The 27,425-nt window shown below is 36.2% G+C and overlaps 1 protein-coding gene across 1 annotated transcript in view; it reads left to right on the top strand.

Moving 5' to 3' along the window:
- The window catches only part of LINGO2 (leucine rich repeat and Ig domain containing 2), a 1,440,550-nt gene that overhangs the window by 605,252 nt on the left and 807,873 nt on the right, over window positions 1-27,425 (top strand). Inside the window, exon 3 of the mRNA XM_066257388.1 lies at window positions 15,888-15,968. The gene's annotated coding sequence lies outside the window, so the exon portion shown is untranslated. The remainder of the gene's footprint in view (window positions 1-15,887; window positions 15,969-27,425) is intronic.

Here is a 27,425-nt window from a genome sequence, read left to right as displayed (position 1 = left end):
TGTATCACAATCATTTTCAATTTCATAATTGTCCAAAGCAAATGTACTTATCATAAAAAAATGAGAAATAAATTATGTGTTTAGCTGTAAGGGGTGGGTTCTTTCTCTTGTTATCACAGTACAGGAGGCCTGGAAGTGCTCAAAGTCATACTTTGTACTTTCTCAAATTTTTATCAATCTACCAATTAGCTGCATAGTTTATATCAGAGAATATGTATTTCTCTACCCCTAAAGATATTTTACTGTAGTCTTGGTTAAAATTTTAATTTCTTTGCAAGTCCTGTGTTTGTTTTTTTTTCTTTTTACTGAGACAGAGAGAGAGTCAGAGAGAGGGACAGACAGGAATGGAGATGAGAAGCATCAATCATTAGTTTTTCGTTGTGACACCTTAGTTGTTCATTGATTGCTTTCTCATATGTGCCTTGACCGGGGGCCTTCAGCATACTGAGTAACCCCTTGTTTGAGCCAGCGACCTTGGGTCCAAGCTGGTGAGCTTTTGCTCAAACCAGATAAGCCCGCCCTCTAGCTGGCGATCTCAGGGTCTCGAGCCTGGGTCTTTCACATCCCAGTCCTATGCTCTATCCACTACACCACCACCTGGTTAGGCCCAAGTCCTGTGTTTTTAAATAATAAACATCATCTGCCATTAAAAAATGCATCAGCTTTCTTTTATTAAGTTTTAATATAAAATTGTTGCTGATATTTATTCTGTACAATTTCCTATTATTAAATATATTCAAAATAATCTAAAAACTAAATAAAAATAACATAATTCCATAAATTTTTACAAATTATTTTAAATGTATGCTGATGTATTTAGAATGACAACCATTTGCCTAATATTTTATCAATTTCAAATTATATTGCTTGAACTATAGAATTATATCCATAATAGTGAATCTCTCTTATAAAGTATTTCTTAAAGTGAATAATGATGTAAAGAACGGTTTCAGGAAAGTAAATTAAAACCTCCTCAAGATCACTAAGCAATATTCTGTATTAATAAGAACTATGTAAAGAGCCTAAAAGATGACCTATAAAAATTGAATCTAGACTTTGGTTATGACTCTTTGATTAATAGATGACTTGGCAAGAGCTGAAAATTCAAAGCAAAGATTTGACAGGGTTACAGACATGCAAGTGAGACACAGTCTAATGAATATGAAACAGCCACAGGGAAGGCCTGTGCAGTTTGGTTCCATGAGCCCCTTTCCCCCTCCTTTGAAGTCATTTCCATGGTTGTGATGATGCCCCAGCATTTAGATAAATGAGCATCATCACTGACAGAGACTATTATGAGGTCATGGGCTCTTTTCTTATAAAGGGTTGCATCTTCTTTCCTGAGCAGCAAATAGGCTCAGGGATCAACCATCTGAGGAAAGAGCTGAATGAAAACCTAACCACCATGCTGATCTTAGCAACAGTGTCCCCTGCAGGTAAGATAAGTTAGAGCACACCTATCATAGGGTCTGGAGACCTAGGTTCTGCTCTCAGCTCAGCTTGGTATCAGCAAGTCACTCAGTTCCTCTGGATCTGTACTTCTCGATAGGTTCTAATATAATTTAAGGTTTGATTATTTTATGGGTCCTTCTAGGCTTAAAGTATTTTATGGGTGACTGCATCATAAAACTTCACAGAGCCTAGTTCTCTAGAGTCTACACTCTACCTCCTATTCTTTGTAGCTTTTTATTTCAAAATTATTCAGGTATCACTTAGGCTACACTATTATAGTTTAGGGACACATTGAAAGAAGATAATCTGAACATGATATGATGCTTCTACGAAGATGTGACTTTGGCTCAGGAGTTGGTTCACCTGGTATAGGTCTGACTTTCCAAGTGTGGCCTGTCAGCTCCAGCAGCCCGATGTCCCCTTCTTTATGAAGACATTTCCTGCATCTCTGTATCCCTCTCCCCTTCCCGCTTTTACTTTTTACATTTTCCTTTCCCCTCTTGTCTATTTCCCTTCTGTGAAAGGGCTGAGGCAGCGGTGATAAGATAGAGCAGCTTTGCACAGCTAGTGGGGCTGCCTGTTCTGGGCACACCGCTGGACGGATTTGGATTCTGTTATCTTGCACTTTCCCAGAGGAAAATGTTAAAAGGAGCTGTCCCTTTCAATCTTTTGATTACTAACCTTCCATCAACTTTTTCAGAGAAGTTGGTAATTTTAGAGGAAGGCAGACTGAGTGAAATGTGCTTGGGTTTTGGAAGCAGGAAAAAAAAGAAAAGAAAAGGTTCAAACCCTGGTTTTGTTATCTATTAGCTAACTAAGTAGGGAGAATTACTATTGAATTTGGAGCCCAGGGATTGCTTTTATATAGTATGAGAATCATGACACTAACCATATAGGTTCATTACAGACAAGGTGTAGGGTATCTGGCACACAGTCACCATGTTAGAACAGTTTGAGATGCTCCCATATATAATTTCAGTATGCCAGGCAATACAAGAAAGACTTTCCAGTATCTGATGCAGTAGAATTTGTCATCTACAAGTTTTTTCAGGGTAGCAACTTGCCTTGTTTTTCTCTTCAGTCTTAGTCCCTTCCTAAGGCATGTCTTCAATAAATGTATAGTGAGTAAATGAATTGATGAACAATATCATTCAATATATTTTTCAGTATGTTCTTTTCTAAGAGGAACAACATTTATGTCAGAAGAAAATAGGCTTGATTACAATTCAAATTGACTCCTGAAGCCCAGTTCTAAAATAATATGCAGAATACCTCTGCTCTGGTATTAGAGGAAACTGAGGACTAAACACAAACAATTTCAAAAGAGTATTTGCCAAAATAAGTTGTAGGCTATAAGATATTAAAGGACCAGATGAATTTTTTTTTCATTGACTTGAAAGAGAGAGAGAGAGAGAGAGAGAGAAGAGAAAGTGGGGGGAGAGGAGAGAGAGAAGCATCAACTCGTTGTTTAACTTAGTTGTTCCATTTAGTTGTTCACTCATTGATTGCTTCTCATAGGTGCCCTGACTGGGGAGTGGAACCTGTAACCTCTGGTGTGCCAGGTTGATGCTTTATCCACTAAGCCACCCAGCCAGGGCCAAATAAATATTTCTAAGAGGGCAGAAACGAGCAACTCAACAAAACTTGGTATCGGAGAGTTTACTGTCTATGTTTTCTTGAGATTATTATGGTAAGTGAAATAAGTGAGGCAGAGAAAGACAAGTATCATATGATCTCACTTATATCAATATAAGCAATCTAATGAACAAAGTGAAATGAGAAACAGAATAGAGGCAGAGGCAGTGTCACAGGGACCAGAGGGGAAGGTGTCAGAGGGAAGGGGGATGAGAGGAGAGGAATCAGAGAAGGTGAAGGAATTAGTGAATTATATATACATAATACAGATACAGATAACAAGACAGCAAATCCCAGAGGGAAGGGGGGAGGATATGAGGAGGGGGGCAAAGAGGATATAAATAGAGACACAGTGTGGGGGGTATTAAATTCAGTGGGACACTAAAATCCATGTAAACACAATAAATTAAAATTAATAAAATTTTTTTAAAAAGGCTTGGTATGCACATTTTTCTTTTATACTTTTATCCTCCGTATACCATTAAATGGATATTATAAGAGTTAGAAACACAAGATTTTTAGCATGACATTTTACTATTGGGGTCTACATCTTTTTCGAAAAGTAGGATAACAGTAGTTTTCTGAAAAGTATCGGGAATAGCCTTCTTGATTACACATCTAAAGTTTAAAATAATAATTCAAGGAGATCAGAATCAAAAGGAGAATATGAATTATGTAGAAAACTAGGCTTTGAGAATTTTTTGAAGTCTAGTCCTAAAAACTATATTATAGCTTGATAAGTAGTGAAAGGTTTTTTAAAAATCAAAACTTGTTTCCAGAGAGTTATCAATGTTTTTACATTTACTAATGACAAACAATGACAGAAGTGGAAAGGTAAGAAACAACATCTCAATAAGTATTTTAGGTGTTTTATTTAACTCTCAAAACCTTTGAATAATAATAAAAAAGATGATAGGTATAATATAAAATTTTCTTTAGATCCAGTCAACTTTCCAAACATATGAAACAGACTGACTACCACATATTGTTCCCAAGTATATATTGCATAATTATTTTATTTTATTATTTTTTTATTTTATTATTAAGTGAGAGGTGGGGAGGCAGAGAGACAAACTCCCACTTGTGCCCCACATAACTGGCTAAGCTCCTACCAGAAGATAGTCTGCCTATCTGGGGCCACTGCTTTGTTGCTGATTGAGCTATTTTAAAGTCTGAGGGGAGGCATGGAGCCCTCCTCAGTGCCTGAGGCCAACTTGCTCAAACCATTTGAGCCATGGGAAGAGAGAGAAGAGAAGGGGGAGAGGTGGAGAAGCAGATGGTGGCTTCTTCTGTGTACCCTGACAGGGAATCAAACCCAGGACTTCCAGATGTGGGGCTGACATTCTACGGCTTAGTCAACCAGTCAGGGCCTATGTTGTATAATTTTATGAACATCAGAAACCCACCGGCCCAGAGATGATTGATCTTTATTATTTTCTGATTTCCTGCTTTTTAAATTCTATGTTTTCATAGATTCATTCATTTATTCAATCGATTCCTTCAATAAGTATTTATTGAGCCCTTCCTAAACTACACTATCAGAGGCACCAAGCTTTTGGTGGTAAAAATATAACTCTGGTTCTTGCTCACCTTGACTTTGCATCTTTATGAGAAAGACAAACTATCAAATAAGAAGAGAGATAAATATAATTTCATTGAATAGTAATAGCTCACATTCATTATTAATGTGCCAGGCACTGTTTTGCATACTTACATGTATTAACTCAGTCCTTACAACCATGCTGTTAGGTAAATAGTGTTATATCTCAGAAATGAGGAAATGAGAGCATAGCGAGGAGGGGCGGCTTCTCCAGGTAATGTAGTCTAGCAAGTGGTGAGCTCAGAATTCAAACTCAGTAAGTGTAGGTGTAAATCTTGTGCTCAAAATAATTATATTATTCTGAAAAATGACAGAGAAGAAAATTTGAGGGAGTTATATCAAAGGTTACTCCCTTGTAGAATGAGGTATACATTTGGAAGTGCCATTTAAGCTGAAACATAAGATGAAAAGGAAATGGCTAGGCTGAATGGAAACAGGAAGGACTGCTCTAACAGAAGAATAATACAGGTAAGGGCCTTGATGTGAGGCTAAATTTTCAGCACTGATGGAGCCAGGAGGTAGGACTGGAGAGGTCAACTTTGGTCATAAAGGAAAAGAAAGAGAGACAGGAAGAACAGGGGAGGGAGGAAGGAAAGTGGAGAATGAGAACTATAGCAAGAGCAAGAGACAGAGACATACACAGAGACAGAATAAATATGGGAGGAAAATAAATAAACATAAAAATCTTCAGAGTACAAAAAAAAAATCTCCAGAGTACAAAGGGAATTCATTTGTGAAGAAACATAATTCAACTAATGTTTTAAGATATTTTTAGCTAAAATATAAAGAGTAGATTGGAAGTTCAAGAGGATAAGTAGAAAGACTAGTTAGGAACCATGAGAGTAATCCAGGAGATAGGTAATGTTTGGGTTGGATAAGGGGGTGGCAATAAAGATGATACCAAATAGATGAATTAAAGATGCACCTGAGCCTGATCAGGCAGTGGTGCAGTGGATAGAACATTGGACTGGACATTGAGGTCACAGGTTCAAAACTCCAAGATCGCCAGCTTGAGCATGGGCTCATCTGGTTTGAGCAAAGCTCACCAGCTTGAGCCCAAAGTTGCTGGTTTGAGAAAGGGGTCACTCAGTCTGCTGTAGCCCTCCCCCATCAAGGCACATATAAGAAAGCAATCAATGAACAACTAAGGTTCTGCATGAAGAATTGATACTTCTCATCTCTCTTCCTACCTGTCTGTCTGTCCCTATCTCTATCTCTCTCTGTCTCTGTCACTAAAACAAATAAAATAAAATAATAAAATAAAATAAAAGTGCACCTAAGTTGGTGAGAGAAGGATCCTAGGACAACAATAAGATATTGTCTTCTGGTTTTGAATTTCTGACCTGTGGTATATTGCCTATGTTCTCATGATTATAATTATTATCCTAAATTATGACATTTCTCTCAAAAACCTTAGGTAAAATGTACCATTGTTAACTGGAACTACATTTTTAATTAGTTTATTAAATAAACATGTTGTATGGAAAAATATATAATAAATATGAATTTAGGCAGTTGTAAATGGAACACGTGTTACTGCAGCTTAAGAGGGGATGTGAGAGTACTGGGTAGTTGAGGTGAAGCTTAGGAAAAAGGCTGTGGACCAGTGTTGTGTACTGAATTTAGACCAGTCTGTTTGTTAGGGAGTTTGTGGCTGGCACTTCCAGCCAGGTTTTACAGAAACACCAATGCTCACACAAGTTTCTTCATTTATTTGTTAATTCAACATAAAACGAATATTCATTGACTGTTTTTTACAGGTTTCATACTCTACTATTCATGTCATTATTGAGTAAACTAAGCAAGAATGACCCAGCCTTCAGAGAAATTTAACTTTGTTATTTTTAGCTAAACTGTTCCAGCCACCTTATATGCATGCGGTTTGATATTTGTAGTTTAAGTATGGTTAAGATGATCAAGAAACATTCTTGTGTGCACTGTTATCAGAATGCCATTATAGGTATCTTTTAATCAGAGGTAGCATTGCAGTAGTGTGAATAGCGCAAGGTCTGGAGTTATGCTGCCTTGGTTTAAATTCCAGCCCTATTAATTGATGGGTTAATTAATAGTTCTGTGCCTCAATTTTTCATCTTTAAATTGAGATAAAAATAGTATCATTCAATTGTGAGAATTAAGTGAGCAAATAGATGCAAAGTACTTAGAACAATGCCTGGTTAATAAATAGCATTCAGTGTATACTAATACATAATTATTATTATGTTCTTGTATACAAGGCACAAAAGTTATCTTATGTGTGTTTATATAACTTAAAAATAAATATTTTGTAAAGATACATTTTAAGACCCAATGAAATATATGTTTCACTTATAAAAATTTGTCATTATCGCTGGATTTCAACTTTTTAAAAGTTTAAGCACAAAGCAAACTTTTAACTTGATTGACCTAATAAAAAGATGATAGTGTCTTTCTTTCACTCTTGGGTTTTGAAAGATTAAAGCAAATAAAAACGCCAATATCTCTGCCAGGTACATCTCTAAAAAAGACAAGAACAAAAGGAAATGTCAGCCACCAAAGCAAGCCAGGGTGAAGTCCTCGTCATTCTGTTGGGAGCCACCAAACAAAGCAGTTTAAAACCAGGCAACTTAAAATAGAAAAGAATCAAAATTCCTGTTCTTTATTATAGTTTTTGTCTCCTGAAACACAGGCAATGTGCATTTCATACTAAAAATACGTTTTAGAGTAAGGTAAGTGCAAGATTTTCAGGGCAACGCGTTATAAATAGGATATCTATAGAGTGATTTGATCAAGTAATATTGTCATTATGCTTTTTTTTAACTTGGAAATATGTATACTTTAATATTAAAAGAGTTAATATTAAAAGAGTTTTGACTCTGAATGCCAGAGTCAAAATTATTCAGTGAAAAGTTTTTCCTATTTTTTTTTGATAGAGTATAGCTAATTTACCATATTAGAGTTATGAATTATTTAACTTAAATCTTTGTATTAGTCAAGCTATTTTGTGATATTAAAATTAAGAATTATGTAGCTACTTTGTTATGTTGAATTAAAATTGAATGATGATATATGTTATGCTTCCATCTTAATGGTAAAGTAATGTTGAATAAATTTATGTTTCCAGAAAATATCATTTATATTATGTTAATCTGTCAGGAATATTGTATTTTTAATTAAGCAGTTAATGTTTTATGCAAGAACACTTTGTTTAAAATATTAGATACTATATTATTATAAATCTTAATAAAGTTTTCTATTGTAAGTCTAAAATTTAACATTAATTAAAAAAACAGACTCTATAGCATTTTAATGACCATCATTTCAACAAAGGCCAAAACAACAAAAGAAGGGACTTCACTTTTATTTAGCAACCCTGAAATGTTGATGATAAAACACTTAAGTCATCCAGCTCTGGTCAATTTCATTACACGTTTCGAGTGTTACTATGCACCATTGCATTGAATTTAGTGTTTTTCTAACCAGAACCATGGCAAAAGCTATTCATAGTTGGTACTTTGGAGGCAGTGATATATAACAGAAAAGAACGTGATCTTGATAACATGACCATATCACTTTCTAATCCTCAGTTTCATATTCGTAAAGGGACAGTGCTATTTCACATGATTAAGTTTATGATGAATAAATTAAATTAAGTTTCTAAAACACAATATGTAGGCAATAGTAAACAGGTTATTTGACTTCTTTTATTTTATGACTAAAAAAAAATAATGTGAAGAGGATGCGGGTGCCATATAACAAAACATTTGGCCTTCTCTATGTATGAAGGCTTTCCCAAATGTAGAATTGACCAGGTCTCTAAGCCAAATTTATGGTCTTCAAACATGTTGATGGAATTCCACGACAGAGGTTGTGGATCACTTGGCTTCTACTTAGGTGATGTTGCATTATTTGCCTTAAGGGATCACCAAAGAAATTTACTGCTCAGAACTTTTGACCATGATAAGCTTTTCAACATCATTTTCTCTGTTAATGTCCTGGACAAATATCATTGTGTGTATTTTTATCTCTAAAATATCATTGCGTGAAAGTTACAACAGTAACAAATAGATGGTTTTGGTATATATATACATACTTAAGTGATATTTACATATACATTTTCTATTTAAATATAGGTTGTTAAATATATGTTCTTAAAATATTGATATAGGCTCTTTTAAGTGTATTTCAACATAAGTTCTTAAATACAGCAATAGAGAATTAAGTTGCACAGAGCCCACACATTATTGTATTCCAAGTATTAACAATAACAAAAAAAATTCAGTGAAATAATTACCTTTTTTAGGAAGAGATGCCATAATACTGTGTATTTCCTTTGGGGAAAAATTTTTTTCTCACTTTTTCCCTACTTTGAAATAAAGAATGAGAATCACTAAAAAATGTTGTGGAAATCAGAGAAGCATGATAAAAATGTCTACATTTTTAGAAAAAGCAGCAATTTTCTCCTAAACTTTTACAAAGGTGGAGATGTAAATTCATAAGTAGGAGGTATTTATACCTAGAAATATTCACTGTGTAAGTATGCATTTTTATCTCTAAAATATCATTGAAGGTCTAGGAAAATATTTCCCCTTTGTTTTCAAATACTTCCTAGTACACCACCATGAACCTAACAAATATACTTACTTCAGTGTAAATCAGTTTTAAAAATATTGCTTATTCTTGGAGGTTATTATGCTCATTGTCCAAAAAAGTAAATAAAACCACAATTTAAAAAATAAATTACATTGCATATGTCTAATCTTGAAATTAAAGTCACTTGTTTGAATAGGGATCAATCTGCTTTAGTCTTGTTTTAAAAATATTAATGTCTCTAAAATTATTGTTATAGCATGCTCATTGATCTTTTTCAATGTTTTTTCTCTCATCACCCCTATCTTTCTCTTATATTTGCTCTCATTTTATAGATAATAATATAACAATAATCGCTGTCATTTTATCATTCATTAAATGCTAGGTCTGTGATAAGTGCATTGTAGTTTAATCCCCACATTAATCCACTGCTGCACTTAGAGTCATTATCTACTTAATTTTATATATACATTTGGAGTTCAACTTTAATATATAATCATCTTATTATAGAGAGACACTAGAAATAATAATGAAAGGAAACTGAGTTGGAAGCCAGACGCAAATATTATCTCTACCAGTAATTGATCATGTGATGGGGGGGATAGTATATGTACATGTAAGGTAAAAACATCTGTGTGTCTATTATGACTTTTTCCAGGTTGGGTCTAATTTTACTTGATTAGCTACTTTGCTTGCTCTAGGTGTGATTTTATTGAACACCCTATGCCTGTGAGCAGATTTTTTATTTTTACATATGGCTTTGGCTGTCCTCTGTCTGCTAAATGCTTGCAAATACACGTCATCAGTTCCCTATGTCTTCTGTTCTAGACATCACTTACCTCAAATTGTGTGCCTCAATCAGAATGTTGTGGGCACAATTTCTCAAATTCTTTCTTCTGAGCTTGTTGTCAGCTCAGCTGAGTTACATCCACCAGGTCTTATGGAATTGATTTTTTTATGCTTTTCTTCTTTTTCTTCTGAACAATATATATTCTATTACTAATGTCTTTCTACTACTTCTCCAAATTATTTTGTTGTAAAAGGATTTCCCCATGTTAAAAAAAAATGAGTCACAAGTTATAGGACCACATTCGGATCTGGCTTCTCAACTTACTTGTTACTATGTGGTATAGAATGTGATGCCCCATTATTGCAACCACTGACTTGCTTCTTAGGAATTATAGCTTTGTTATTTTCTTTAGTGTTCTGCTAATAACCCAGCAAACTCTGAAGGAATTTGTACTTAGACAACTGTATTCCTTTAACTCCTTCCAAAAAAACACCCACAGACATATAGACTTCCATAGGTTTGTCAACACATCTTTCCTGTCTTCATTCTCCACTACCATATCTGTGCCCAACTTTGTTGTTTTTCTATTTTTAACCAAAATAGTCTCTCTGTTCTTTTTAATCTAGCTTCTTTTGGTTTCATACCATTTATTTTGCCATTGTAGCTATTTTTAATTTGGCTGTAACAATATTTCATTAATTAAAATGATCTTCCAACAAAATTAGGAAATTCCCAAATGTGGGTTGGAGAGATAATAGACATTGCCTCTTCTTTAAAAATGTCATAAGTCTAATTCTTAATTATAATTACAAACCAAAACCTTGTAAGTTTCCAAGGTCATCTGTCCAACCTAATGGGATACCAAAACACAGGTTTTGGGTAACAAAATAATGGATTCTGTTTTATAACTTTTACATTCCATATACATTTTTAATTATTCAGTAAATACTTTAGACATTCAGAAAATTTTAAACAAATCAAAGATATAAAGCTTAAAACTTGTAATGAGTTGGAAACAGCACTTGATTTTATGGAACATGCAGTTTCCAGTTTAGGATTTTTATGTGGAGATATATATATATATATAGTATATAAGATAATGGCGCCTGTCTTCAAAGTGTGCTAATGTATATACCTTGTTGATTAAATGAGATACCAATCACAGCACTTGTCAAAGTGAGATTTTAATAAATTGTTTATAATAGAATTATAAATAACAAAATTAGAACAAGAGAACAATTGTGGAAAAAAAGAGCTATTAAATAAAATGATGAAGCATCAGATTAGTTGATGTGTTTTCAGGAAATCAGAATAGTTGTACAGTCTGTCCAGAAATTTATAAATGCTATGCAACCATTCCCGGTATTTTAGTATTTTTATGTCTACTATCCCACTATTCTGATATTTAGAATACTCTCCCCCCTCCCTTTTTTTGTGACAGAGAGTTAGATAGGGACAGACAGGAAGGGAGAGAGATGAGAAGCGTCAATTCTTCCTTGCAGCTTCTTAGTTATTCGTTGATTGCTCTCTCATATGTGCCCTGACCGGGGGGCTCCAGCAGACCGAGTGACCCCTTGCTTGAGCCAGTGACCTTGGGCTCAAGCTCGTGAGCCTTGCTCAAACCAGATGAGCCCACGCTCAAGCTGGCGACCTTGGGGTCTCGAACCTGTGTCCTCTATGTCCCAGTTCGATGCTCTATCCACTGTGCCACTACCTGGTCAGGCACTCTCCCCTTTTTTAAAAAATAAAAGGTAGGTAACACTTTCTTTCAAAGTTTATTTCTCCCTAATATAATTGTAGCTTCTGATGTCTTTCTAGAACATAATAAGATACTCATCATTCAGAATCTACATTTTTGGCCCTGGCTAGTTTGCTCAGTGGATAGAGCATCTGCCTGGCATATGAACATCTTAGGTTTGATTTCCAGTCATGGTACACAAAAGAAGCAACCATCTGCCTTTTTTCTTCCTCCTGGTCCCCTTTCTCTCTCTTAAAGCCTATCTCCCCTCCTCTCACTTACAAAAAAATAAAAATATGCTTACTTGCTGGAAAGCATCTTTGCTTTAAGGTGAGTTTTAATAGAGAATTGAGAAGTAAACCCCTACCTATATGGTCAATTAATATATGACTAAGGAAACAAAAATATTCAATTGGATAAAGAGAGTTTATTCAGTAAATGGTACTGGGAATACTGGACAGATAGATGCAAAAAAATAAAACTAAACCAACTTCTTATACAATATAAAAGAATAAACTCTAAATCAGCGGTTCTCAACCTGTGGGTCGCAACCCACAGGTTGAGAACCGCTGCTCTAAATGGATTAAAGATCTAAATGTAAGAACCAAAACTATAAAACAGTATGGAGTTTCATCAAAAAATTTAAAGTGGGACTGCTTGATGACCCAGCAAATCTACTCCTGGGTATATCAAAAGAAACCCAAAACACTACTTTGAAAGAATATGTGCAATCCTATGTTCATTGCAACATTATTTACAATAGCAAAGATATAGAAGAATCCTAAGTGTTCAACAATAAACAAGTGGATAAAAGAGTGGTAGTATATAGATACAATGTAACATTATTCAACCCCATGAAAGAGTGGAATCTTAACGTTTGTAATAGTACAGATGGACCTGGAGGGTATTATGCTAAATCAAATAAATAAGTTGGACAGAGAAAAACAAATAACATATGATTTCATTTTTTGTAAAATATGAAAAACAAAAATAAATGAATAAGCAAAATAGTACCGGACAGATAGATGCAGAGAACAAATTGACAGTTGCCAGAGTAAAGAGGGGTTGAGAGCATGGGTGAAAAAGGTTAAGGAGTACAAACTGTTAGCTACAAAGTAGTCACAGGGATGTAAAGTATAACATAAGAAATAGTCAATAAAACTTTAATAACTACATATGCTGCCAGGTGGTACTTGAATTATCCGGGAGATCACTTTATGAGTTATACAATCAATTAGCCACTACAGCTAGTGCTCCACTTACAACCACAATTGGTTCCGACAGACCAGTCGTAACACAATTTGGTCGTAAGTTGAGTAAGCTATATGTAGAGTACTGTAAAATGATGTTATAAAAATCTTTAAGTCATATTTTATCATAATTTTCTTTCATTATTGTATATATCATAATTTTCTTTGTTAATTTTATGCCATTTGTATCATCTCTACACCATTTTGTTTCTTATTTTTACATTCATCAGGTTTAAGTAAAACACTGCATTACCAATACAACTGGTTTAATATTTGCAAAACATACAAAATTACAAAATACAGGTGCATACAAAAATACAAAATATGGTAAAAAATACCATAGGAAACGTTTTCCCAATTGCAAAACATATCAAAATATATAAACATGTACGAAACATTTTATTGGCCGCTGGTGCTTGGCTGCGGATCTTTGATGTCGTCATCTGAGGCAGTAGTTGGGGTTACCGGAGTTGGTTTTTTCATAAACATGTGCGATCACATTCACTTTCTTTCCTCCTTTGTACTTGTTTATTGATTGCTTTCTTTGTGTGCCTTGACCAGGGGGTTACAGCGTAGTGAGTGGCCCCTTGCTCAAGTCAGTGACCTTGGGCTCAAACCAGCGACCATGGGGTCATGTCTATGATCCCATGCTCAAGCCCACGCCCCTGCACTCAAGCTGCTGAACCCATGCTCAAGTCGGATGAGCCCACGCTCATTTTTATGTCGAGATCAATGGCCTTTCTTTCCTTCTTGGCAGGCTGAGGCACAAAGACAATTTTCTCTCGGTAGACATCTTGGGAGGGGTTTGATGAAAAATATCCAAGACACAAAACACAATTGCTGTACCGAGTCTGGGATAACAGTTGAAATGGTGCACGCGGAGATAGTAGTGCTGCCAGAAGCTGGTCCGCAATGTCCTACACCCAGCTGGGCAACGCTTGTGCTGCCAGATGCGGAGCAATCATGGCTAGCGATTTTGGTCGTAAAGTCGAATGGTCATAAGTTGCATAGGTCGTAAGTCAATCAATATCTGTATGCTGGTCACTAATAAAAATAATAGTAGGCTGAAACTAAGGTAAAATAAAGTTGAATGTTAACTGTAATAAAACAATAAAATTAAAAAATAGAGATTATATCAAATAAACAAACAAAAATGAATTACATAAAGACTGACCAGGCAGTGGCATAGTGGATAGAGCATCGGACTGGGATGTAGAGGACCCAGGTTTGAAACTATGAGGTCACTAGTTTGAGCACATGTTCATCTGTTTGAGCGCGGGGTCACTGGCTTGAATGCGGGATCATAGACATGACCTCATGTTCACTGGCTTGAGCCCAAAGGTTGCTAGTTTGAAGCCCAAGGCCATGTCCTTGATCCCAACGCCACATGCATGAGCCCAGAGTCACCAGCATGAGCAAGGAGTCACTCGCTCTGCTATACCCTCCCCCAGTCAAGCACGTATGAGAAAGCAATCAACAAACTAAGGTACCACAATGAAGAATTTATGCTTCTCATCTCTTTCCCTTCCTATCTGTTTGTCCCTATCTGTCTCTGTCTTTGTCACAAAAAAAAGAAAAAATTAATTATATTTCTCAAAATTAGAAAAAAGAGACAAAGAAGCAAAAACTAAAGGTTTTATATATATATATATATATATATATATATATATATATATATACTATCCTTGTATATTATCTTTAAATTTATACAAATATATGCCTTTTCTATAGACATTTACTATTTATATATAGCCTGAGAATAACTATAGAAATATTGAGTTGGTAATGTAATTTGTATGAATTTAGCACTTAAAGCATGATCTTATATGTTCCCTCTTGCAATGGGATAAGAAGCAATTTATTTATGTACTAATCTGCTTCATGGGTCTTGACAAAGTTACACTTCTTAGTTGGGAGCTTTCACCATCTCTATTCCTACCCCAATCTTCTTTGCCTCCTAATGGATTAGAGCTTTTTCAGAAAGGGGTGGGGGGTGCAACAGATGTCCATGGTGCTACTTCATTGAGATTTGTGCTTGAATTTAATAGTATACAAGCATGAGGTTTGGCTTGAGGGAGATCTAGGAGAAGAATGTAACACAATTCCATCCTACCTAATTAGTATGTTTTTGTGTGTGGACAACATAGAGCAGTAACATTGTGCAGCAGCATAGTACCTATCTTTTCTATCACTTTTTTTTTTCTCTTTTAACAAGTAGGTGGGAGAAAATAATGATTTAAAACTTTTTTCCTGTAGATAGTTGAGACAGCCTGTGAAAGTATGTTATTAATTTTTTACTATATACAGTATGTATCTAATAATAGAAGTCAATAAAATATGTACTTATCAAATAAATTATATTTTCCACATTTTATAAATATTATCTGGGAAAATTATGGGACATGAAGTAAGAATACTTGTTAGCATCTAGTAAAGAAGTGATAGTAAAAAAAAAACTAAACAAGGAGCCAATACTTCCTATTACTTATAACTCACTTTTATGACTGGAAAAATATTTATGTTGGTGATATATCAATATATATAATAAGAAAACAAATGCTTTAGTTTTCATAGTACACCAGCTTTTCTAAGTAAAATGACAGTGATTGACTAGTCTTAATTTTGTAGTGTTATATAATCTGGAGTCTATTTATTGCTCTGGAATTCCCAGAAAGACATAATTCTTATTGCGATATTGTACATTTAACAAAATCTGTAACAGCAATCTTTAGGAAGGTATTTTTAAAATGACAATGTGGAGTGGAGAGATAATAAAATTTTCATAGCTAAGCAGCATCATTTTACAAAGCTATATATTGCTCTAATAGTTCTTCTCCACCTTCTCTTTTTCCATAGGAATTGAAGTATGCCCCTGGACAGTGACAACATGAGCGGCTTGGGCTTCTAAAGTGCCCAATGGATTTTTGATCAGATACGGTAAATAACTAATTTATTTTAATTACATTGTTAGGGTGAAATATCCTTTCCTAACACTTAGTTTCTTTATACCACAAAATTAATGGGCTTTTACTTACTTATATATTTAATTAAGTAGTTCCTTTGATTATTAGCTCCAAAGTGCCTGGGTGAAATTATTGGCATAATGGTAACCCGTTGCTACTATTATTAGCGTTATATGTGATATGTTTTAGATAGTCTATACATGGCTTTTGTTTGTTTGAAGTAATTTTTGTACTTTTAAACCATGTTAACATATGATTTATAACATATAAACTATCATATATAACATGTAATAGCTGAAGATATTTTCTTTATTAATACTTATGACAAGTGTAGTGATATTGGAGGTATGTTATTCTTAATTTGAAATGGATGCTTAGTTGCTCTGGGCTTTTTATTTCATTATCCTTGGAAGGTATAATATCTAATTTCGTTCACTCTGTATTTGAAAAATTGTATTTCTAAGAGTAGAAACTACATAATACCCTGCCAGGGGTACTGTATATGTGATGTGGATGATTTTTTTTTTTTTTGGTAGATCTTGTTAGTTTTTCTACCTTCTTTGCTGGTTGTCCTTTTTATAAATGCTTATTTATTAATTTTAGCAAGAGAGGAAAGGGGGGAGAGATAGAGGAACATCAATCTGTTTCTTTATGTGCCCTGACCAGGGATCAAACTGGCAGCCTCTGGCTTCAGGACAATGCTCTAACCAACTATGCTATTCTTCCAGGGTTTGCTGGTAGTTCTTTACCAAGCGTCACAACAAAGTTTTAAACTTTTTTATTATTTTGTAAAATTTTGGTTTTCAGTTGTTAGAAAATTAAAGCATTTGTAATCACTACTTTCTTTTAATTACAAAATATTATTGAGGAAGAAATTGCAATTCAAGAGGTGCTCAAGCCCTGGCCGGATGGTTCAGTGGTAGAGTGTCGGCCTGGGATGCAGGAGTCCTGGGTTCGATTCCTGGCCAGGGCACACAGGAGAAGTGCCCATCTGCTTCTCCACCTCTCCCCTTCTCCTTCCTTTCTGTCTCTCTCTTCCCCTCCCGCAGCCGAGGCTCCATTGGAGAAAAGTTGGCCTGGGAGCTGAGGATGGCTCCATGGTCTCTACCTTAGGCACTAGAATGGCTCTGGTTGCTACAGAGCAATGCCCCAGATGGGCAGAGCATCACCCCCTGGTGGGCGAGCCGGGTGGATCCCGGTCGGGCGCATACAGGAGTCTGTCTGACTGCCTCCCCGTTTCCAACTTCCAGAAAAAAAAAGAGGTGCTCAGAAAGATAAAGGTTAGCTACTTACTATTAAGAAAGGCCTTAATAGCCCTGGCCTGTTGGCTCAGCGGTAGAGCGTCGGCCTGGTGTGTGGGGGACCCGGGTTCGATTCCCGGCCAGGGCACATAGGAGAAGCGCCCATTTGCTTCTCTACCCCCACCCCCTTCTTCCTCTCTGTCTCTCTCTTCCCCTCCCAGAGCCAAGGCTCCATTGGAGTAAAGATGGCCCAGGCGCTGGGGATGGCTCCTTGGCCCCTGCCCGGGGCGCTGGAGTGGCTCTGGTCGTGGCAGAGCGACGCCCCAGAGGGGCAGAGCATCGCCCCCTGGTGGGCAGAGCGTAGCCCCTGGTGGGCGTGCTGGGTGGATCCTGGTCGGGCGCATGCGGGAGTCTGACTGTCTCTCCCCGTTTCCAGCTTCAGAAAAAAAAAAAAAAAAAAAGAAAGGCCTTAATAAAGCAATTAAGGAAAGACATATAAAAATATATTACTGTGTCCTCATGAAAATCAAGAAGTAAAGCACAGAACATTTTCTTCTGAAAATTGGGTTCTCTAAAAAGGGAATATGCCTTCTTCCAGCACTGTTTCATGGGTCTACCAGACAAATACTAAGAGCAAAGAATGAATTACCTGTATGTTGATAATCTACCCAGATACAAATGGTGGACACACATACACACACTTAAACCATACATACACCAGTCTAGGATGGTGTTTTTGGGTCCAAAGGAAACTCTCATTCTGCATACATAAATATACAGGCTTAAATAAAAAAAAAAGTATATATACTTCAAGGGGTAATAGGAAAGAAATTAAATATATATAGAATATATTGAATTGGTCAGATTTTAAAAATAATAAAGGCATCATTGATACAATTTAAATTATGAACTTCATGATGAGGCATATGGCTCACATTTTCACTGGTCTCCGTTATGTTAATGTGGATGAGATAATAGAGAAAAAAGTGGACAATCGTTTGAAGAGAATTCGGGGAAATTGTTCATTTGCACAGCACAGAACTATCTGTCATGTACAGGGCTCTTTCTATCAAAGAGAACATTTAATGGCACTTAAAATATGATAAATTTGATGTGATTTAAAGACACTGTGAAATATAATTACTTCTTTGAATATTTCTTAGTATATTCTTTTATAGTTCCTTTAGCCAGTTTAAGTAATCCTGATAAATTAACTTATTTTTCCTGCTTGAATTTATGTAAAATCCTACCATCTAAAGAACTCTGTCTTCAAATGTCCCTTGATAGTAGAGAGAAGGTGATTTTATTTTATCTGCAAAATAATGAAATGCACACTATTAATTTCTTAAATGACTAGAGGTTATTTGAAAATTAATATTTCATTTGATTTTGATGGAATGTTTATAAAACATCAAAGCCAGGTGGACATTTGTCTGCACTGAGAAGTTTCATTTCAACAAAAGTTTAAAGCTGAAATTTTCAACTGGTGTGCCATGGCACCCTGGTGTGCTGCAAGAATTTTTAAAACATCAATACCTGACTATTTAGTTAGGGGCACTGACCTCTTTTCCCTTAGATTGTCAAATTAAAAAATGACAACAGCTAACACAACAATAGCCATCCAGTGTAAATGAATCAAAATCTACCTATTTTTTTTTTGTCAGACTGGCAGAAAACATGATATAATTTTGGTGTACAGCAGAATATTAGTAATTAGTTTATGTGTGCCATGAGATGAAAAATATTGAAAGTCATTGGTTTAAAGCATATAACATAAGCAGGATGAAAGGATTGATCCTGTGTCATCTAGATTCTTGTTCTAACAATTATGCTTATTTTCACTTCCATTTTCAGCTTGCTTTTCTCCCAACACTGGCTTGCTTATTTATTTATTTATTTATTTATTTATTTTACCTTTCTCATTTCATTTGAAGGCAGTCAAGTCTTCATCTAAAATGGCAAAGGGAAATTTTAACGATACCCCCCCACACACACACACACAACTTCAACAGGTATTGGTCTATTTACCTACTTTTTATTGCTAATCTTTATTTCTTCAAAACCTTTGATGAGGTTGTAAAAATTATTTTTCCATTCTACAGCCATCATATGTTTCAGAAATTTAAATTAGAAACAGTAAAATATTGTGAATATGCTGAGATATTTTACATTTTGAAAAGAATCACTGATTCAAGTTTAAAAGTTAAATGTCACCAGGGTGATGACCAAAACGCGGTTAGAATGTGAATGGCATTAACATATTGAATGGCATTCATATAGAATGTGAATGGGCATATTGAACAGAGGAGGGGCTGCATAATCAATACTGAGAACAGAACACTCCTAAAACTGAACTGTCTCTACAAGTTAAAGTAGGATATTAATAATTCAAGGATAACTTCCCAGCATAAACATGGTAATGAGGAAATCTGAAGATTTGAAAATACTAGGTTTGCCTTGCTTTTTGAAGATAAGACTTGTGTTATAGACAATGATTGTATGCAAATATCTAAATCACTGTCAGATGAAAAGGAGATTAGACTTTTATGGCTGTGATTTGAGAGAGGTCCTGGGACATTTGGGTGTAATGTAATCCAATATGGAAAAGATTTTTAAAAATAATATTTTATGGCTTTCATTTAAGTAAACAAAATAACATAAAAATTAGAATTTCTCTCTAAAAAATATGGGCTGCTGCATAAAGGGTTAAAAATCCTGCCTCTAAAGATATCACTTGGTCTAGTTGTCTCACCAACTGGTTCTCACTAGAGATTCCCATATCAATCAGTGTTTGAAGAGATGACAGTTTATATTTGACCCCAAGATTTATTCTGGCTCCAAAAATTTATGAAATATTATCTATCTGGCATAAGTTGCCAATAGTGAGATAGAAGATATACCAATTAAAATATTAGGTCCAATCTCAGCATTCCTGCATCTGTCACTTTAGTAATTTATATGCAGCCTCCAAGGCTCAGTATAGTAATCTATAAACAGAGGATGATAAAACTAGTGCTCATGACATGATATTGTCAGTGAAGCTCATCTTCTAATGATGGTAAAAAAAAAAGAATGACTTAAAATCACTTATTACTATATACATTGCCATTACACTGACCTTGGATTAGAGCCCAGCAATTATTTTGTTATCTATTAGTTTATTTTACAACATAAAGTTAAATATTTAATGGGTATTATTTTTTTAATGGTTGGAAGTATGACTAAGCCCTGACTGGTTGGCTCTGTGGATAGAGCGTCAGCCCAGTGTGCATATGTCCTGGGTTTGATTTCCTACCAGGGCATACATAAGGAGTGACCACCTGCTCCTCTCCCCCTCCCACTGCCCCTTCTCTCTCTCTTTCCCTCCTGCAGTCAGTGGCTTGATTGGTTTGGCCATGGCCTCAGGTGCTAAGGATAGCTCGATTTATTCAAGCATCAGCCCTAGACAGCGGTTGCCTAGTGTATCCCATTTGGGGTGCATGTGAGAGTCTGTCTCACTATCTCCCCTCATCTCACTTAAAAAAAATCAAAGTAAGATGTCTTTTCAATCATACTTCTGTTTATGTATTGAATACAATAAGAGTTTTCTTTTCTTTTTCCCCTAAGGAAAATCTGGATTCTGACTATAGATCAGGGGTCGGGAACCTATGGCTCGTGAGCCAGATGTGGCTCTTTCGATGGCTGCATCTGGCTCGCAGACAAATCTTTAATAATAAAAAAATAACATTACAAATATAAAACATTCTCATGTATTACAATCCATTCATTTCCTACTGCTCATGTTCATGGTTGCGGGTGGCTGGAGCCAATCACAGCTGTCCTCTGGGACAACACCAAATTTTTATTGGATAATGCATAACGTACATGGGTCATTGTGAGGCCAGGAAGTAAACTTCCCTCCTTTTAATCAAGTAGTCAGCTAGGTAATTGCAGAAACCCTTTTGATGAAGAAGATGGCTAAAAGAATAAAAGATGAGGAGTATCGTACTTCTCAGCAGAAATGGACAGAGGAATTTACCTTTGTGGAGAGAGCAGGTTCTGCAGTGAGTCTAATATGCAGTGATAAAATTGCATCAATGAAACAGTCAAATATAAAGCGACACTTCAACACACACCATACTACATTTGCATCAAAATATCCAGTGAGGGATAGCAGGAAGAAAGCATGTCAAGAGCTACTGTGCAGAGTGCAAGCTAGTCAGCAGCAACTCCGTGTTTGGACCCAACAAGGTGACTGGAATTCGACTAGCTTTGCTGGTGCTTTAGCAATTGTGAGAAATGGAAAGTCATTCACAGATGGGGAGTATGCCAAAACATTCATGCTTGATGTTGCCAATGAACTTTTTGATGACTTTTTGGATAAAGACAAGATAATCTACGAATAAAAGACATGTCTCTGTCTGAAAGAACTGTTCATGATTGTACCATCATGATGGCAAGTCAAATTGAGGCAACACAAGTGAAGGACATAAATGCAGCACCATTCTTTTCTCTTCCTTTGGATGAGTCAACAGACGTAAGCTATTTATCCCAGTTCAGCGTGATTGCAAGGTATGCTGTTGGTGACACACTATGTGAGGAAAGTCTTGCTATTTTGCCTATGAAAGAGACAACAAGAGGGGAGGATTTATTCAAGTCTTTCACGGAATTTGCTAAAGAAAAAAAATCTACCAATGGATAAACTTATTTTGGTGTGTACTGATGGTGCTCCATGCATGATGGGGAAAAACAGAGCATTCGTAGCGCTTCTTCGTGAATATGAAAAGAGACCCATCCTAAGTTTTCACTGCATCCTACATCAAGAGGTGCTTTGTGCTCAGATGTGTGGTGAGCAGCTTGATGAGGTGATGTCGCTGGTCATTTGGATGGTCAACTTTATTATTGCCTGAGAGCTTCAACTGATCACCAGTTTAAAACACTGCTGGATGAAGTTGGGAATAATTATCCTGGTCTGCTTCTGCACGGCTATGTGCGTTGGTTGTCAAGAGGGAAGGTGCTCAGCCATTTCGTGGCTTAACTGAGAAAAATCCGGACTTTTTTTGAAATGAGAAACGTCGAGCATCCTGGGTTAGCTAACACTGGCTCCTGAAGTTCTACTATCTCATGGACATGACTGAACATCTGAACCAGCTCAATATGAAAATGCAAGGCGTTAGAAATACAGGCTTATCGCTTCAACAAGCAGTGTTTCCATTTGAAAATAAGCTGGAACTCTTTATCCCCAACATTGAAACAGGTCGTTTACTACACTTTGAAAAATTAGGAGAGTTTAAAGACGCATGCACAGCAAGTGACCCTGCTCAACATCTTGATCTCCAGCAGCTAGTGGGCTTCACATCTAATCTCCTACAGTCATTCAAAGCGCGCTTTGGATAATTTCGTGTGAGTGCACTCATCTTTTTAAGTTCATTGTCCATCCACACAAGTGTGCAGTGGGCAGTGCTGACCTGAGTTACAATCCCGGTATCTCCATAAGAGATTTTGAGCTACAAGCTGCTGACCTGAAGGCCTCAGACATGTGGGTGAATATGTTCAGGTCCCTGAAGGAAGATTTGGAAAGACTTACATGACAGCAAGCAGAGTTGGCGAGCAAACACAAGTGGGGAGAAATGAAAAAACTTCAACCCGCAGAACAGCTGATTGTCAAAACTTGGAACGTGCTTCCCGTCACATACCACACGCTGCAGCATGTGTGTATTGCTGTGCTGACAATGTTTGGCCTACGTATGCATGTGAGCAGTCTTTCTCACATCTAAAGAACATTAAGACCAACCTACGATCATGTTTAATGGATGGAAGTCTCAACACCTACATGAAGCTTAACCTCACCATGTATCAACCAGACTACAAAGCCATTAGCAAAACCATGCAGCACCAGAAGTCGCATTAATGGTAAGAAGTACTTTATTCATCATTGGTTAGCAAAGCATAACAACATTATTAAAAAGAATTCAGAGACTTATTGTACTTTAAAAGTGTTGGTCTTACATAAAAGGCACACATTTACTTGTATTTAGTGTTAATTATATTGTATGGCTCTCATGGAATTACATTTTAAAATATGTGGCGCTCATGGCTCTCTCAGCCAAAAAGGTTCCCGACCCCTGCTATAGATATTCCCTCTTGTACTTCTCTGCACAGAAATAATGGTAGCCTCTTTAGGTAAGTATTTGAGTTAGGCATCTCAGCTTCTACAAAGATGCCAAAATAATGCATGTTTTTAACCTACAGATATGTTCTTACTTAGTAATGCCAAATATTTATGGTCTGTTACTCATCACAACTTCCATCAGCCAGTATGAGTCAGCAAAGTAGGGCAAGATGCAGTAATGAGGCAAAAGTGCCTGAATGCTATGAATTTTTGTCATTCATCTACATAACTTAAGTTTTATCAATGGATTAAACAAGACTATTATAATCTTTGTATTTACTCTGCAGAAGTGTTTTCACTCACCCACAGCTTGAATCAATGCAATTGACTCACACTAATTTGTGTTTGAGATGCTAGAAACCCACGCTTGCATTTACTGTAGTGGTGTTATCTGTGGTGTGGTTTTCTGCATTCTTTATAAAGTTTCTCCATTGAGGAGAACATGGGGTATGCTTCCTTCCAGTCTCAGCACACCAGATAGCAGAGCTCCTGGCAACTTGTTTATTTTTTACTTAAGATCCCACTGAATCATGCATTACACTTAGTTATTTATATGTGTGTGTAGGATACTGGGAAGCTCAGAACCTAATCTGTTATAGATGCCTGGTGAGTCAAAAAATCTAATAATGTATATGGTAGTGAAACTTAACTGTTCCAGGATCTGTTTAAGTGTGAGTCCCCTTTCTTTTATCTAAATCAAGGATAGATTTGGTCAGGATTTCCACCTCATTTTTCTTCACAGTGCTTATATTATAGTGGTGTTTTGAAGATTAAACAAGATAATCACTTAATATATTAATACATATTCTTGGTAAATGTGAGGTACTGTCAATAATAAAGAAATCCCTAAGAAGCAGCTTGGGTTTTTTTTTTTTTTCTGCCACAATTCTTGGCCTACCAAAGCATGCATATATTGAACATTTATATGTTCACTTACTAGTTATATATGTACAAGTAAACAGTATATATAGATACATACTGTACATTTAATGACTCAATAGTTATCGGCAGTGCCAAGCAGACTGAGGAAGGAAAAGGAACTAAAATCATAGATGTGAAGAACAGACATATCTATGACAGCTATCAGAGGGGACGGGGCTGGGGGCTGGGTGAAAAAAGGTGAAGGGGTTAAGTAAAGAATGAACCCTCATATACACAAAGTATGGTGATTGCCAGAGGGAAAGGGTTAGGGGAGAAGAAGAGGGTAACAAGGGGATAAATGGTGATGAAGGAGACTTGACTTGAGGTAGTCAACACAAGGATGTGTTATAGAATGGTACACCTGAAACACGTACAATTTTTTAACCAGTGTCACCCACATAAGTTCAATAAAAAACTGCAACAAAAAGGAATAACTTTTTTAAATGTTTTATGTATGCACTTTCAGTGATGTAAGCTTTCTCAGAAGAGGTAAAATTATAATTATTATTAATCGGTATTTGGAGAGTTAAGGGGGAGGAGCTCATTGGAGCGCTTGATTCACTTTTTTCTTCATGGTTCTTCCTGGTACTTTGCTTAATTAAGGTGAGAAGTGAGTTGTACTGACTGGGGCCTGCTGGCTTGTGTCCCTGTAGCCATCTCGCAGGACAGAGGATCACTGATCAAAGTGCAGCAAAGCCTTGACTTATCTCCAGCACAATTTGGTTGTTACCAGAACAGAGACTCGAAATGAATTTCAGTGTTCCCATTTTTCTGATAGATACAATTTCTACCCTATACTTAACTGCCTATCTTTCCAGTTACAGAAGATAATAGGAAAACATCATAAAGCTTGTGAAACTTCACATTCCTATTCTTAATATGTGAAGCTCAATTAGTATTTTTGTATTTCAACTCTCAGAAAGCTGTGTTTTCCAAGGAAAGATCCGTTTTCAGTCAGAGTGTCAGAAATCAAATCTTTGTCCTTTGGTGATCAAAAGTTTAAATGGTAATGGATCTCGGTGACAATAGGGGAGCATCATTTTTGGCTTAATGTTCAGGCAGCAACTTTTACAATGCTTGCTATGATCCAGATACTATTTTACATTCTTCACAATATTTTCTTCACTAATCCCTGTAACAGCTTTATGAAATGACTATCATCACTGTCCCCATTCTGCTAATGAAGATGCTGAGGGTGTAAGAGATTCAATAACTTACCCAAGGCACAAATCTGATAAATCAGTTATGTAACAAGATGTATTTAGCATCAAAAGGCTTCAACAAAAGAGTATTTCTTGAGAGATGTAGGCAGCAACGATCGAGACATGGTCACTACAGAATAGAAAATGGTTCTTTTTGTGTTCTGTCTTCAAAACCTCCTGTTGATGGGTTAAGTAAGTAGGAATGACTTTAGATGGTAAAAAGTTTATAAATATGAAGGCTGTATAAAGAAAACTTTAGAGAGTGATAGGAAGGCATCTTTTTTTTTTTTTTTTTTTTTTTTTTTTTTTTTGCTCAGAGCCTAAATAGTTTTGCCATCCAGTCTGTTTTCCTCTCAGAAAGGAAGGTATTAAGATTAATCTCAGCATGACTCCGGTAAATTCATTTGCATTGGTCCTCCCTCTAGATTCTGATTACATTTGGCCCTACTGTTGCATAACACCTAAGGTCTTTATGATCTTTTTATTTTCTATTCTGATTATGTATTCCACGTGTAATTTACATCACCATTATAAAAGTGCAACACCTAATTAATTCACCAATCAGCTGTCAGAGCCTGTGGTCTTTTCCTAGTTCACTGTTGAGTTCCCTGTGGAGAAGCAGGATTGTGAAAGTGCCATTTCTGTGAAGCTGTGTGCGTTATTTGAGCAAATACTGAGTAATGCTGCTGGTTCATGAAAAATATGTTATCTTCATGAGTGCCTTGATGACGTTCTGCCACCCTGTTCTCTCATTCTCACGAATGCTGTGGGCCCACAGTGTGGCAGGGTCTTCACAGCACCATCAACTACAAGGGAGGTCAACACATCTGTTTCATACCTGTACGTTTTCATGCCTATTTTATTCTTAAGAAACTTTATTCTATTTAATTTTCAAAAAAATAATTTAAAATCTGTTTCCTCATATTTTGTTATGTTTAAGGACTCAAATATTCCATAATGGGGATGGATATTTTATATACAATAGAAATATTCATGGCTGCTAAGTGTTTCATGGGTTTATAAAATTATAACCACGTAAACATGTTTTATGAGTACTCTTAGAAAAAAAGAAAAATAGAAAAAAATAAGTAGTGATTGTTAAATTAGAGACTCGGTTACTTTATAATTGATATCTGCTTTAAGATGACATGATTTTTAGTTGAGTAGCAAACTATCCCAAAACTCATTTACTTAACACAATTATTTGCTTGTTTCTCACAAGTTTGTGGATCAAGGGATAGTTTTGGTGAGCCGAAGCTCCACTGATTTTAGCTGAACTTTATATATATATATATATATATATATATATATATATATATATATATATATATGGTCAGCAGTGCATAAGCCAGAGCTGGCTGGTCTACAATGGTCTCATTCACTTACACTTTGCATTTTTCTAGCTGAGACATCTGAAGTGAACGTGCCATATGTCTCTCATCATACAATTGATTAGTTTGGACAAATTCACCTAGTGGATGGCAGGGTTTCAAGACAAAGCATTCAAAATTTCTCACAGCCAGTGCTTAGAATTGGCCCTACATTTATTTAGCTGCATTCTGTTGGCTAAAGCAAGTAACAGGCCAGCCCAGACACAAGAGCTGAACAAATGAGTTCTACCTCTTTGGTTTATTATTATTTTTTATTTAATAGGAGGCAGGGAGGCAGAGTGACACAGGGTCCACCCAGCAAGCTGCCTATTGGGCAATGCTCTGTCCATCTGAGGCAGCTGCTCTGTTGCTGGGCAACCAAGCTATTTCAGCACCCGAGGCGAGGCCATGGAGTCAATCTCAGCACCTGGGCCAACTCTGCTGGAACTATTCAAGCCATGGCTGTGGGAAGGTAAGAGAGAGAGAGAGAGAGAGAGAGAGAGAGAGAGAGAGAGAGAGAGAGAGAGGATGAGGAAGGGAGGAGTG

Source organism: Saccopteryx bilineata, chromosome 2 (genome assembly GCF_036850765.1).
Source record: "Saccopteryx bilineata isolate mSacBil1 chromosome 2, mSacBil1_pri_phased_curated, whole genome shotgun sequence".
NCBI classification, from domain to species: Eukaryota; Metazoa; Chordata; class Mammalia; order Chiroptera; family Emballonuridae; genus Saccopteryx; species Saccopteryx bilineata.
Note: the sequence above shows the minus strand (reverse complement) of the source record. Positions and strands in the feature narration are given on the sequence as shown.